Consider the following 12,377-nt stretch of genomic DNA (forward strand, 5'->3'; position numbering starts at 1 on the left):
GCAGCTGCACATGTTGAGGGAGGAGGTCCTCTCTCAGTGGAATTGGGCGCCAGAAGCTTTCTAAACAATTCAGAGTTTTCCATAACATGGAGGCTTGTCCGGAATGCGCTGCCAATTTTGCCATGTTTGCCAGGGACTGCAAGAGGGATGAATATGTTCCCTTTTGCCCCCGCTGCGAGGAGGATGAGGATGAAATAAGGGATCACGCCTTTTTTCTCTGCAGTGGAGTTCAGAGGCTCTGGGAGTACGTTGGAGAGGTAACGGCTCGCATCGAACCCGAGCGGTTGCTGCCGCTTGATTTGGCGTACGTCGTCAATAACATGGATCCGCCGTTCACTGGGGAGAATCGGTTGGTGTTTCTTGCGATCCTAGCTGTAGCTAGGTTAGTGACGTGGGTTTCACGTCTTGTCTATGAGGAGCAATCTGCTTCGGATCGGGATCTGGTCGCTTAGTTTAAGCATCAGATTAAAGTAAAGTTCAGATGCGATTGGAAAAGATTGCATCGCATAGATTTTGATAGGAGATGGGTGCACAACACTAGTTTGTGCATCCGACAAGGCGCTAGGTTCAAGTTTGTTTTACCACCCTAGTGGTATTGGCCAGGCGGTGGTAGTGTTCTACGGAACCCAGCCCCGAACAAAGTTATAGAGTAGGGATAGTTAGGTCCTAACGACTACAAGTGGAAAATTCTTTATTAGGTGCTAGACTAGGGCAAGTATGATAGTTGATCCCGTCCCCGATTTTATTTTTCATCGGCACTAGGAGAGCTTCCAAAGATGCCCAGTCCACCCTTTGGTTTGTCCCCGGTCTTTTGCCCCTATACGTACATTTATCTTGGAAGATGCCGTCCGTTCCCTATGTTACCCATCCCTATCTAATTTGTTTTTCAAATATCGTCCCTAGGTCCCCCATTCCCCACTAGAGAACGACCTGCTTGCTTTCGACCTTCGGGACCGGAAGACAGTGGGCGCTCCATATTTAGAAGTAGGCTAGGAGGATCCCTTACTAACCCATCCCCATAGGCATTTTTTTTAGTTGTTTTCTTTTTCTTTCTTTTTGGGTGTATCTTAGCTTGCCCCCTCCCCATCATCTCATCCCTCATTTAGTTTTAGTTTTATTTAAAAAAAAAAATCCTTTTGTTTGTACATATGATTTTGCTTTGTTTATATGTAAATATTTATCTTTTTTCCAGAATGTAGATAAAGCCGATTCATACGCTGGGGAGATTTTAAGTAGATAAACTCCATGGTAAGAATGAGGTATTATGGTGATAGTGTCTTAGTGTAGGGCAATTTAATAAAGTCTTCTCAAAGACCTAGAAATTAGATTAGAATGACCCTCGATCCCCACTCCCCCTACCGGCTCCATGCCTAAGTGTTTTGGACCCCAAATGAGTGCCTGACAGTAGATAATGCCAGGTCCGAGGCCAAGCACTAAATACTTAACTTTGCGCAGAGGCGGTACAATGAGGATTTTCCGAGGTGTTGTTATTGCTAGTTGAAAACTATTCCCAATACCCCGCGATGGCACCCGGTGCCAACCGCAATTTCTAGGCACCTCATAGGAGGTGTAAAATCAAAACTAAAAACAGACAATATTTACATTCCATGCCTTACCTCCTTCTTCGGGAGTACTAGGCTTACTTTTCGATGTTTTTCTTTTTTCATTTTGTCTTTTTTGTGTCATTTTATTTTTTTCGTTTTATGTCGTTTTTATTGTACCCTTTTTTTCATTTAATATACTCCCCCCCCCCCATTTTATCTTTTGTATATGTTTTTTTTTTTAATCTTCATTTTATGTTTTGGTATTTTTTCAGATTAGGTTCACCTCCACAGTTTTCTTTTAAATGATGACTGTTATAGGTTTTCGACTATGCTGAATACGAAAATCGCATTGAAAATTTGCAGAAATAAGTAGTTATTGAGATATAAAAAAGTTGTGTTATACATTGTAATCTTTGGCGGTCATCATTTTACGCGCGTGCGCGCGCCATAAACAAATCTACTCATGCACGTGCATAAAAAGATGGCCGCCAAAGAATACAATGCATAGTACAACTTTTTAGACTTCGATAACTACTTATTTCTGCAAAATGTCATGCTATTTTCGTATTCAGCATAGTCGAAAACCTATAAAAGTAGTCATTTATAAGAAATTGTAGAGGTGGGCCTAATCTAAAAAAATACTGATAGATTTTTTTAAGTTAAAAAATTGAAAAAAGAGATCACTCGTAAAATTCAATTGATTTCATTACTTAAAAAAATAGATGCATGAAGGCGCGCCGGCACTTTGTAAACAGTGTTTTTTTTTTTTTTGTTAAATAAAAAAATAATATTTCTATATTTTTAAACAACTTTAATAGTTTATTTTGAAGAAAATAAACAACCCACTTTAAAAGGAGAAATTACGATTTTTTTTATTTTATTCGCAGTTTTGTGTCAAAAATTTCCCCAAAATTCTTATACACCTAGTTGTGTTGTGCCCTCCTCCCATGCATTAACACCTTCTTTGATAGAGAAGTAGTTTAATGTTGTAAAATGATGCACCAGCTCCCGGGTGTGAACATGGTCGAGAATAGAAAAGGACACAAATCAATGGCCGTGTAACTTGCTCAAACGCTTTTTAATATATTGTTTCAGGGGCAGGTAACTCTTCTGGGAGTTATGTCCCTTTAATTGCAAATATTGGTCACTGGATAAACGAGAAGAGACCCTCTCTGGACTGAACACGATAAACACTACACATTGTCTCTCTGTAAATAAGTTAATAAACTTTCCTTCTTTTATTAAAATCCACAGTACATATTTATCTCTTTATTTCATTCTTGATAATATAGGGATACTATATTATCGCCACCACAGGATATATTAGATTTTTTCTAAAGATTAAATTGAATAAAGTTTTTGTGTTTTTTTTTACAAAAATCTTTATGCATTTATCTGGTGAATAAAATAATTCGGCATAAAAATTATTTTGATTTGTTTTTGAAAGAGCATTAGCAAAGTAAAACGTGGTATTTTTTTCGGTACTTTTACAGTTTAGTCAAGACATTAAAAAATGAAAATATAAAAAAAGGTCAAATTTTCGTATTTGTTTTGGATTGAAGATCTCCGAAAAATTTTTATTTAATTTGATCGAGTAGTTTTTTTTTTTTTTTTTTTTTTTTTTTTTTACAGCGGAGAAAACCCCGTTCATATGAGAGTGCGTTGAAGTCAGCCATTGTGAAATTTGCTGAACACGCCACGGGGAGCTAACTCCATGCAAAGCGCCGATACTCCCTCCCCATCTTTAATTCTAGCTTTTCTTCCTAAAAATCGAACCTTTTGCTCGGACGCTCAGTATCATAACAAATTGTTTTTTCGCTGTAAAAAAAGAGAAAAACAAAAAAACTACTTGATGAAATGAAGTGAATTTTTTTTTCAGAGAACTTCGTTCCATAACTGATACGTATAATATAACCTTTTTTCGATATTTTCATTTTTTTAATGCCTTGACTAAACTGTACAAGTACCGTTTTTTTTTTTTCGTTATAACATTAAACATAAATTATATTAATACGTATGCACGCAGTTTATATACCCGTTTTCCTTCTGTCGTCACAAATATTATTTTTAAACGCATATTTTATATCGTGTACATTAATTATCAGCGGGGTTGTTCGCCTAAAATAACCGTCCTACGAAAGCCAAGAAATATGCTATATTATCGACAACCTCGACGACGGTTTTCGGGTATGCTGACAAAGTTGTTGATGTCTAATTCGAAAGCCATTCTTGAAGGTTAGGGGTGTTTATTCCGAGGACCGTTCTTAACATGGGGAGGTTGGCGTGCTTATTCGTTGTAAGTATACCCGAAAACAGTAGTAAGAAAAATGCTTCATGAAGTTTTTTTCTTTACCTGTTCGAACCTGGTAATCACTAAAAGGGACTTTTAAATGTAAAATATAATCACATAATTATTGAAAATGTGATTGAAATTTAATTTTAATTAACCATATTCTTTAACAAATTAAAAACTATCCAAGATGAAGTTGTACAATGAGTAAGTATGCTTCATTGATATTTGTAGTGTTTAATGAAGACATTAAAAATGAAAATAGCGAAAAAGGTTATATTGCACGTATCCGTTTTGGACTGAAGTTCTATAAAAAAATCACTTTTTGATAGAGTAGTTATTTATTTATTTTAGAGCTGAAAAACATGTTAATATGACAGCGCACTGCAGATGGCCGTGCTGGGACTTTTAGAACACGCCACGGGGAGATAACTCAGTCTAAACCACCGACACCTCCCTTCCCATCTTAAATAATAGCTTTTCTTCTTAAAAATCGAAACATGACTACCTTTTGATTGATATCATAACAAATTGTTTTTTTTTCGCTGTAAAAAATAAATAAATAAATAAAACTACTTGATCAAATTAAGTAAAATTTTTCTAGAGAACTTCATTCCAAAATGGATACGTACAATATAAACTTTTTTGTCGATATTTTCATTTTTAATGTCTTTATTAAACTATACAAGTACCCATTTTATTTTATAATTTAAAATGAAAAAAACATTGAGAAATAAAAATGAAATTTTGGGTACTTATGTATTTTTGGTGCCGTGCTGAAATAATAACGTTATTGTTTTGATAAACCATTTTTAATATGAGGAGGTGAGGGTGTTACTGTTGTGTAACTAATTCATGCTTCCACCTTAAAACTTTATATAATAAAAAAAAAAAAGATATTGTGAAACTTGAATTGAAATTGAAAAAAAAAAAAAACGATAAAGCAGTACTATCTATCATCATATGCATCCGAGAAAAATATCTATTATAAAATTAAACCAAAATTTGGTGCTTATGAATTTTTGTAACCGCGCTATTTTTAAATAGTTTTTCAGGTTTACAATATCTTTTTCTTTTTTAATTGTAAGATGGAAGCACAGAATAGTTACAAAACACTCTCCCCATGTTAAGAATGGCTTTCAATGAAAAATACATAAGTACCGAAAATTGTATTTTTGTTGTTCAATATTTTTAATTTTCAATTATAAAATAAAACACATTTAATCATTTTTTAATCTTCATCGTGAATTTAAAATAAAAATTGTTGGATAACCTTTACAGAGATGGTCCCAACGTCCGCCTCGTTCTGAGTTCGGGGAGAGGCCGTCTGACGTAGGCGGTGTCGAGGCAGAAAATTACAGTTCAAATAATTAGAATTTTACAAAAAAAAACCGTTCCAATAATTAGAATTTTTATTTTTTTTTACTTTAAACAGTTCAAATAATTAGAATAAAAAAAATAAACAGTTCAAATAATTAGAATTTTACAAAATAAACAGTTCAAATAATTAGAATTTTACATAATAAACAGTTCAAATAATTAGAATTTTACAAAATAAACAGGTCAAATAATTAGAATTTTACAAAATAAACAGTTCAAATAATTAGAATTTTACAAAATAAACAGTTCAAATAATTAGAATTTTACAAAATAAACAGGTCAAATAATTAGAATTTTACAAAATAAACAGTTCAAATAATTAGAATTTTACAAAATAAACAGTTCAAATAATTAGAATTTTACAAAATAAACAGTTAAAAAAATTAGAATTTTACAAAATAAACAGGTCAAATAATTAGAATTTTACAAAATAAACAGGTCAAATAATTAGAATTTTACAAAATAAACAGGTCAAATAATTAGAATTTTACATAATAAACAGTTCAAATAATTAGAATTTTACAAAATAAACAGGTCAAATAATTAGAATTTTACAAAATAAACAGTTCAAATAATTAGAATTTTTGATAATTCAACAGTTCAAATAATTGAAATGTTGCAAAATAAACTATTCTAATAATTAGAATTTTACAAAATAAACAGTTCAAATAATTAGAATTTTTGATAATTCAACAGTTCAAATAATTGAAATGTTACAAAATAAACAGTTCAAATAATTAGAATTTTACAAAATAAGCAATTCAAATAATTAGAATTTTACAAAATAAACAGTTCAAATAATTAGAATTTTACAAAATAAACGGGTCAAATAATTAGAATTTTACATAATAAACAGTTCAAATAATTAGAATTTTACATAATAAACAGTTCAAATAATTAGAATTTTACAAAATAAACAGTTCAAATAATTAGAATTTTACATAATAAACAGGTCAAATAATTAGAATTTTACAAAATAAACAGTTCAAGTAATTAGAATTTTACATAATAAACAGTTCAAATAATTAGAATTTTACAAAATAAACAGTTCAAATAATTAGAATTTTACAAAATAAACAGGTCAAATAATTAGAATTTTACAAAATAAACAGTTCAAATAATTAGAATTTTACATAATAAACAGTTCAAATAATTAGAATTTTACATAATAAACAGTTCAAATAATTAGAATTTTACAAAATAAACAGGTCAAATAATTAGAATTTTACAAAATAAACAGTTCAAATAATTAGAATTTTACATAATAAACAGTTCAAATAATTAGAATTTTACAAAATAAACAGGTCAAATAATTAGAATTTTACAAAATAAACAGTTCAAATAATTAGAATTTTACAAAATAAACAGGTCAAATAATAAGAATTTTACAAAATAAACAGGTCAAATAATTAGAATTTTTGATAATTCAACAGTTCAAATAATTAGAATATAAAAAAATAAACTTCTTTATCGAAATGTGCCTTTCTTTATGTGAAGAAGGGCACTGTAAGAATTTCTCTTACTCGTTTTTGCCTTTGGCAGAATGAAAGAGACACTCAGAAAAGCAACAAAGGCTCACCTTAAATTCCAAGAATATTTTATTTACAAGAAAGGTAAAATGAGTCCATATTTGCAAAAGAGTGCACCTGCACCTCTTTAGCTTCGGCCAAATGGCGCACATAGGTCCTTCTTTTCGCAAAATATTATTTTCTCGCAAAAACTTTTTTCGCCTCATTGCAGGAACTCCAAAATTGGCTCATGCTTGCCAAATCCATGCTGAAGGGGTTTTAGGGTTAGGGTAATTTTCTGCCTCGACACCGCCTACGTCAGATGGCGCCTCCCGAACTCAGAACGAGGCGGACGTCGGGACCATCTCCGTAAAAGATAACCAAATTGTTAAACAACATGTTTAATTTAAATTACATTTTAATCACATGATCACATTTTCAATAATTATCTTTTTTATGTTAATAAATGAGACACACACACAAAAGAAATGAAGACATTAAAAAAATGAAAATAGCGAAAAAATTGAAGTTCTATAAAAAAAATCTTCATCGTGAATTTTTTTTTTTAAATTGTTAAACAACATGGTTAATTTAAATTAAATTTGGTAAATATCCAGATACGCTACTACAGAACACCGACCACTCTAATTTGTTTTTTTATAGGTAATTGAGGTCGCTGACAACGAATCTGATAGTCAAACTTGGGGCAAATTTACCGTTTGCATGGTATTAACCCCAGAACCCACGAATAACTTTCCACCATTTGCAGCTTCCGTTTATGCTACGCGCGTGCGCTGCAGCATGAACGATGGCTTGCTTCATCTAGCAAACTGCCTTCTCACATGGCGTACCAATCAAAAAATTACGGACTGACATTTTTTTAATGACTTACAGTTAAAGAAAAGTACAAAAAATTGGGACTTTTTTTTTGTTTTTTGTCTCACGTAGTTTTTAATGTGGTTTACAAAAACATAAGCACCAAACATCTTTGTTTTTCATTCTTTTTTTGCGGGAGGGGGATTCAATTATAGAACTTGTGGCTTAATAGGTGCTTTTGCAGTTTAGTTAAACGTTTTTCCGTCAGTAACGCACCGACATTTACCAAATAGAACACCATTTAACATTTTCCGAAGATTTTACTGTGTACATTGGGGGCGCGAGCGGGGGGGGGGCGGATGTGATGTTGGGGCGCGCGCGCCCCAACATCACATCCGCCCCCCCCCCGCTCGCGCCCCCAATGTACACAGTAAAATCTTCGGAAAATGTTAAATGGTGTTCTATTTGGTAAATGTCGGTGCGTTACTTTTTGAAAATTTGAAAATTCTATGTTCCAGGTAAAAAAAAAAAAAACACAAATAAATTACCCCCCCCTACTCCAACTTGGAGTGCTTTCCTTTTCTTGTTTTATTTCTTTTTCAGCTAATTTTAAATTTTCCACCCAAAAAGTGCTATAATGTATTTTTGAAAATTAGAAAATTCTATATCCTGGAAAAAAAAAAAATCCCCTCCTCCCAACGTAGTTTGCTTGGTGAAGCCGTCGTTTATGCTACAGCGTGCATGCGCGTAGCAGCAAGCAGCATTGCATAAACGGAAGCTGCAAAATGGTGGAAAGTAGTTCGTGGGTTCAGGGGTAAATACCATGCAAACGGTAAATTTGCCCCAAGTTTGACTATCAGATTCGTTGTCAGCGACCTCAATTACCTATAAAAAAACAAATTAGAGTGGTCGGTGTTCTGTAGTAGCGTATCTGGATATTTACCTTAAATTTTAATCACATGATCACATTTTCAATAATTACGTGATTATATTTTACCCATTTAAACTTTGTAAAACAAGTAAACAAACTTCTGCTCGATACCGGTGATGACTTTTAGAGTCCCTTTTAGTGATTATATGGTTCGAGGCTATTTGTCCAACGAAACGGCAAATCTGCCGATAATTCCGCCTACAGTTTTTTTTATCTTGGATGTTAACAGTAGTTTGACTAATCCAATTAATAATGAAATAATCAATCTTCCAAAAAATAAATAAATAAACCTGCTTTTTAAAGGTTCATGTATCTTTTTTATGTTAATAAATGAGACACACACACACACACACACACACACACACACACACACACACACACACACACACACACACACACACACACACAAAAAAAAAAAGAAAAAAGAAAAGACATTTTATAAAGAAATCCCCAGACATTGACAAATACAAATCTAAACTTGATAGGAAAACAATTCGACAAACTTTACTAATAGATGGACATTTTTATACGAGGAATGAAATAATGATTACACCGTGTGACGATGACCTAAATTAATTGTCTTTTAACAATTGATTTTCTATTTAAATAATTTCACGTTTAATTGTTTTTCATCTTTTAATTTTAATTCTTTTATATTTTCATATATTTTATTTCTTAATGAATTGAATACACAACAAAAGTTGTATCAATTTACTAAAGAAATCTTAAAAACAAAACAATTTTTGTGTGTTCCTATTTACAATGCCTCCCCACGGGACAGAGTTAGACACCAGGGTAGATCTGAAGAACAGATGGTATTTATTTGCTCCCCCACCGAGACAATTAGGCACAAGGCCGATTTTTAATGTGAGGAGTGAAGGGGAAATGGGGACCAACTCCCCGGGGAGTAGGGGAGTTGGATAGTGACAATTGGTATGAAGGGTTGCCCCTACATTGACCAAGGTCTTATATGTGGCGTTGCCCACACATATGGTCTTTGCTTGCAGTATCTGCCGGATCAGATACTACACTTTGATCTTGGCCCGAAGGCCAAGTATGACGGTGTGTGTATTTATTTGTTTCCCCACGTAGCAAATTAGGCACAAGGCCGTTTTTTAATGTGGAGATGGAGGGAAGGGGGGCACCAGTTCCCGAGAGGTGGGAAATGGGAGCTGGATTAGAAACTGTTGGTATGAAGGGTTGCCTCTTCAGTGACCAAGTTTAGATATGTGGGGTTACCCCCACATATGGTCTTTGCTAGGCATCAGTTCGACTAATCCAAATCATGATGAAATGTTCAGTCTTTTACACGAGGAACAAAATAACGATTACACCGTTTTACGATGAACATAAGTTCTTTGTTCTGAAGCAGTTGATTTTTTCTTCTTATAATAATTTCACGTTTAAATCGTGTTTTTTTTGTCTTTTAATTTTGATTCTTTTATATTTTCATATATTTAATTGCTTAATGAATTGGACACACAAAACAAAATTTGTATCAATTTACTAAAGATTATATTAAGAAATCCTGACAAACAAACAAATTTTCTGCGTTGGACACAAAAGAGAAACGATTTTTTTTTCGTATTAAATTCCTGGAATATAAGGTAAGTTTTTTTTTTTTTTTAGTTTTTTATTTTGTTTTTGTTTTTTTTCACTTTACAAAAATATAAATCAATAACTTTAAAATAATCTTAAATATTACAATAAGTTTTTTTTTTTATTGCAATCCAATATGAAAGGTAAGTTATCTTTAGGCACCGCCAAAACTGGGGGGGGGGCCGGTCAGTACTTTTTGACGGACCGTCTTTTTAAAAATCTACCAAAAATCAGGTAATTATCCGATCAATACGAAATTTTTAGCGATTATTAGGAGAAGAATGAACTTTATAACAGTGTACTTATTTTTCATAAACGATATTTATATATATATTTCTTTTTGCTTACAACCCCCCCCCCCCCTGTTTTGAAGTGGGAACAAATATGCTTAAAATAATCATCTGAAACTGAACAAAACATATTGTGTTGTAAGGGACAGAATTATCGATTTAAAAAAAAAAAAAAAACTTGTTTGCATACCTTATTTTGACGTCTGAATATCAGAACTTCGATTGTGTTTAATTATCTCGCTTTTGAGTTTTGAAGTGTGAAATTCGGTGAATATGTTAAGTAAAATAATTTAAGTTAAGCAAAACAAAACAAAAAAAATGTTTATATTTATACGATAAAAGCCATGTTAAAATTTTTGATAAATAAATTAACAATTTTTTTTTAGCGAGCCGAATAATGCATAATTGCATGACCATTATTAAACAGGGCATGCTTTAAATAATCGATACAAAAAAAAAATTCGATAAATATTGTGCCCTTTGTGTTAAAAATAGCATCATTTATTTCGATTCCGTTTGAAAACGTTTGCCGCCTTTCGACTACAGTGGACCAAACGCGCTGAAATAATTTTTTTTTATTCTGCTTTAAATTCCCCCCCCCATTTTGGGGAGCCTGGCCCCCACACACATACACATTAAAAACCAAACTCATACATATGGTCACCCATCTGGTACTGGCCAGCCTCAGTACCGTCCAGTGGGCAGTTATTTTTCACTTGGCAGTTACATTTGTCTACTGTAACCTTCTTTTTATTAGAGTTGTTTAATATATTACTATTATGAGTGCTAATTATTCTGTCCATGTTTTTAGTGCACGAGTAACTTATTTTAATGGTTTTTCTATTAAATATCTTCCCAAGTGGATTATTTATGGTAAAATGCTTATCTATTAGGTTCAAGAATACTTTCCCTATGTTTATGTTGGATAGTTGGCAGTAAGGGGGATTAAACCATATTACTTTTTGGCCTCTGTTCTTAGATTTATTTTTATTTTTATTTTCCTTCTTAATATATGCGAGTTTTTCACTGTATCCGCTTATCTCTAGTGCTCTATTGTATAATTTTTTGTTTGCTTCAAAAATTTCTTTGTTAGCCGAAAGTTTATTAATCCTAGTGTTAATCGTTTTAGGTATTTGTTTTATTATGCAACTTGGATGGTTAGATCTAGTATTAATATAAGATGGTGTGTTATAATCTTTATTGAACGACTTGTATATCCCCGTTATTAAGTCTAGAGTTATATCTAAATAATTAACTTCTTTAAAATTTGGGGTTATATCTATTTTAAATCCAAGATATTTGAAGGATCTTACTAATTTTTTATGTATTTTCGATACCATGAGGCCGTCAGTATAAGGGATAACAATTAGTAAAATATAAAACAACTCTAATAAAAATAAGGTGACGGTAGACAAATGTAACTGCCAAGTGAAAAATAACTGCCCACTGGACGGTAATTGTAAAGTTGAGTGCATGGTTTATAAGGCCACGATCTACCCAGAAGATAATAACAGGGACAAAAAAGTTTACTTCGGTATCTTCGCCGGAAACTGGAAACAGTGTTTTTATAACCATAAACATTCTTTCAATAACCCAGAACTTAAGAATAAAACCGAGTTAGCTAAACAATGGTGGTTATTAAAATATGAGAACCGATCCCCTGTGGTTTCATTGTCAATCCTATGTTATTCAGATGTTCCTAATGGCTTTGGGCAGAGATGCAGTTTATGCCTAGAGGAGAAAATAAGAATCCTGAAGTACGAACACAATAATCTCTTAAATAAACGAGATGAACTGATGGCCAGATGTAGACATAAATGTAAATTCAAAATAACCAACAATTCCAGATCCGATGAACAGATAATTCTATAACGGTAAAGAGACCAGATTTAATACCACTAGATTATTTACGATAAACCGTCCCACCCCAACCCACTGGCAATTATAGTGCTGTCCGGTATATACTTGATGATATTTGTTGTCTGAAATCTAAGTTGGGTGTACTTATTCCGAAGTACC

General features: G+C 32.6%; 1 pseudogene; it reads left to right on the forward strand.

The window, feature by feature from the left end:
* Positions 1–1,443: 1,443 nt before the first annotated feature.
* LOC145249270 (U4 spliceosomal RNA) lies at positions 1,444–1,568 on the forward strand (annotated as a pseudogene).
* Positions 1,569–12,377: the final 10,809 nt, after the last annotated feature.

This window comes from Euprymna scolopes, chromosome 27 (genome assembly GCF_053919585.1).
Source record: "Euprymna scolopes isolate OS-2025 chromosome 27, ASM5391958v1, whole genome shotgun sequence".
NCBI lineage: Eukaryota > Metazoa > Mollusca > Cephalopoda > Sepiida > Sepiolidae > Euprymna > Euprymna scolopes.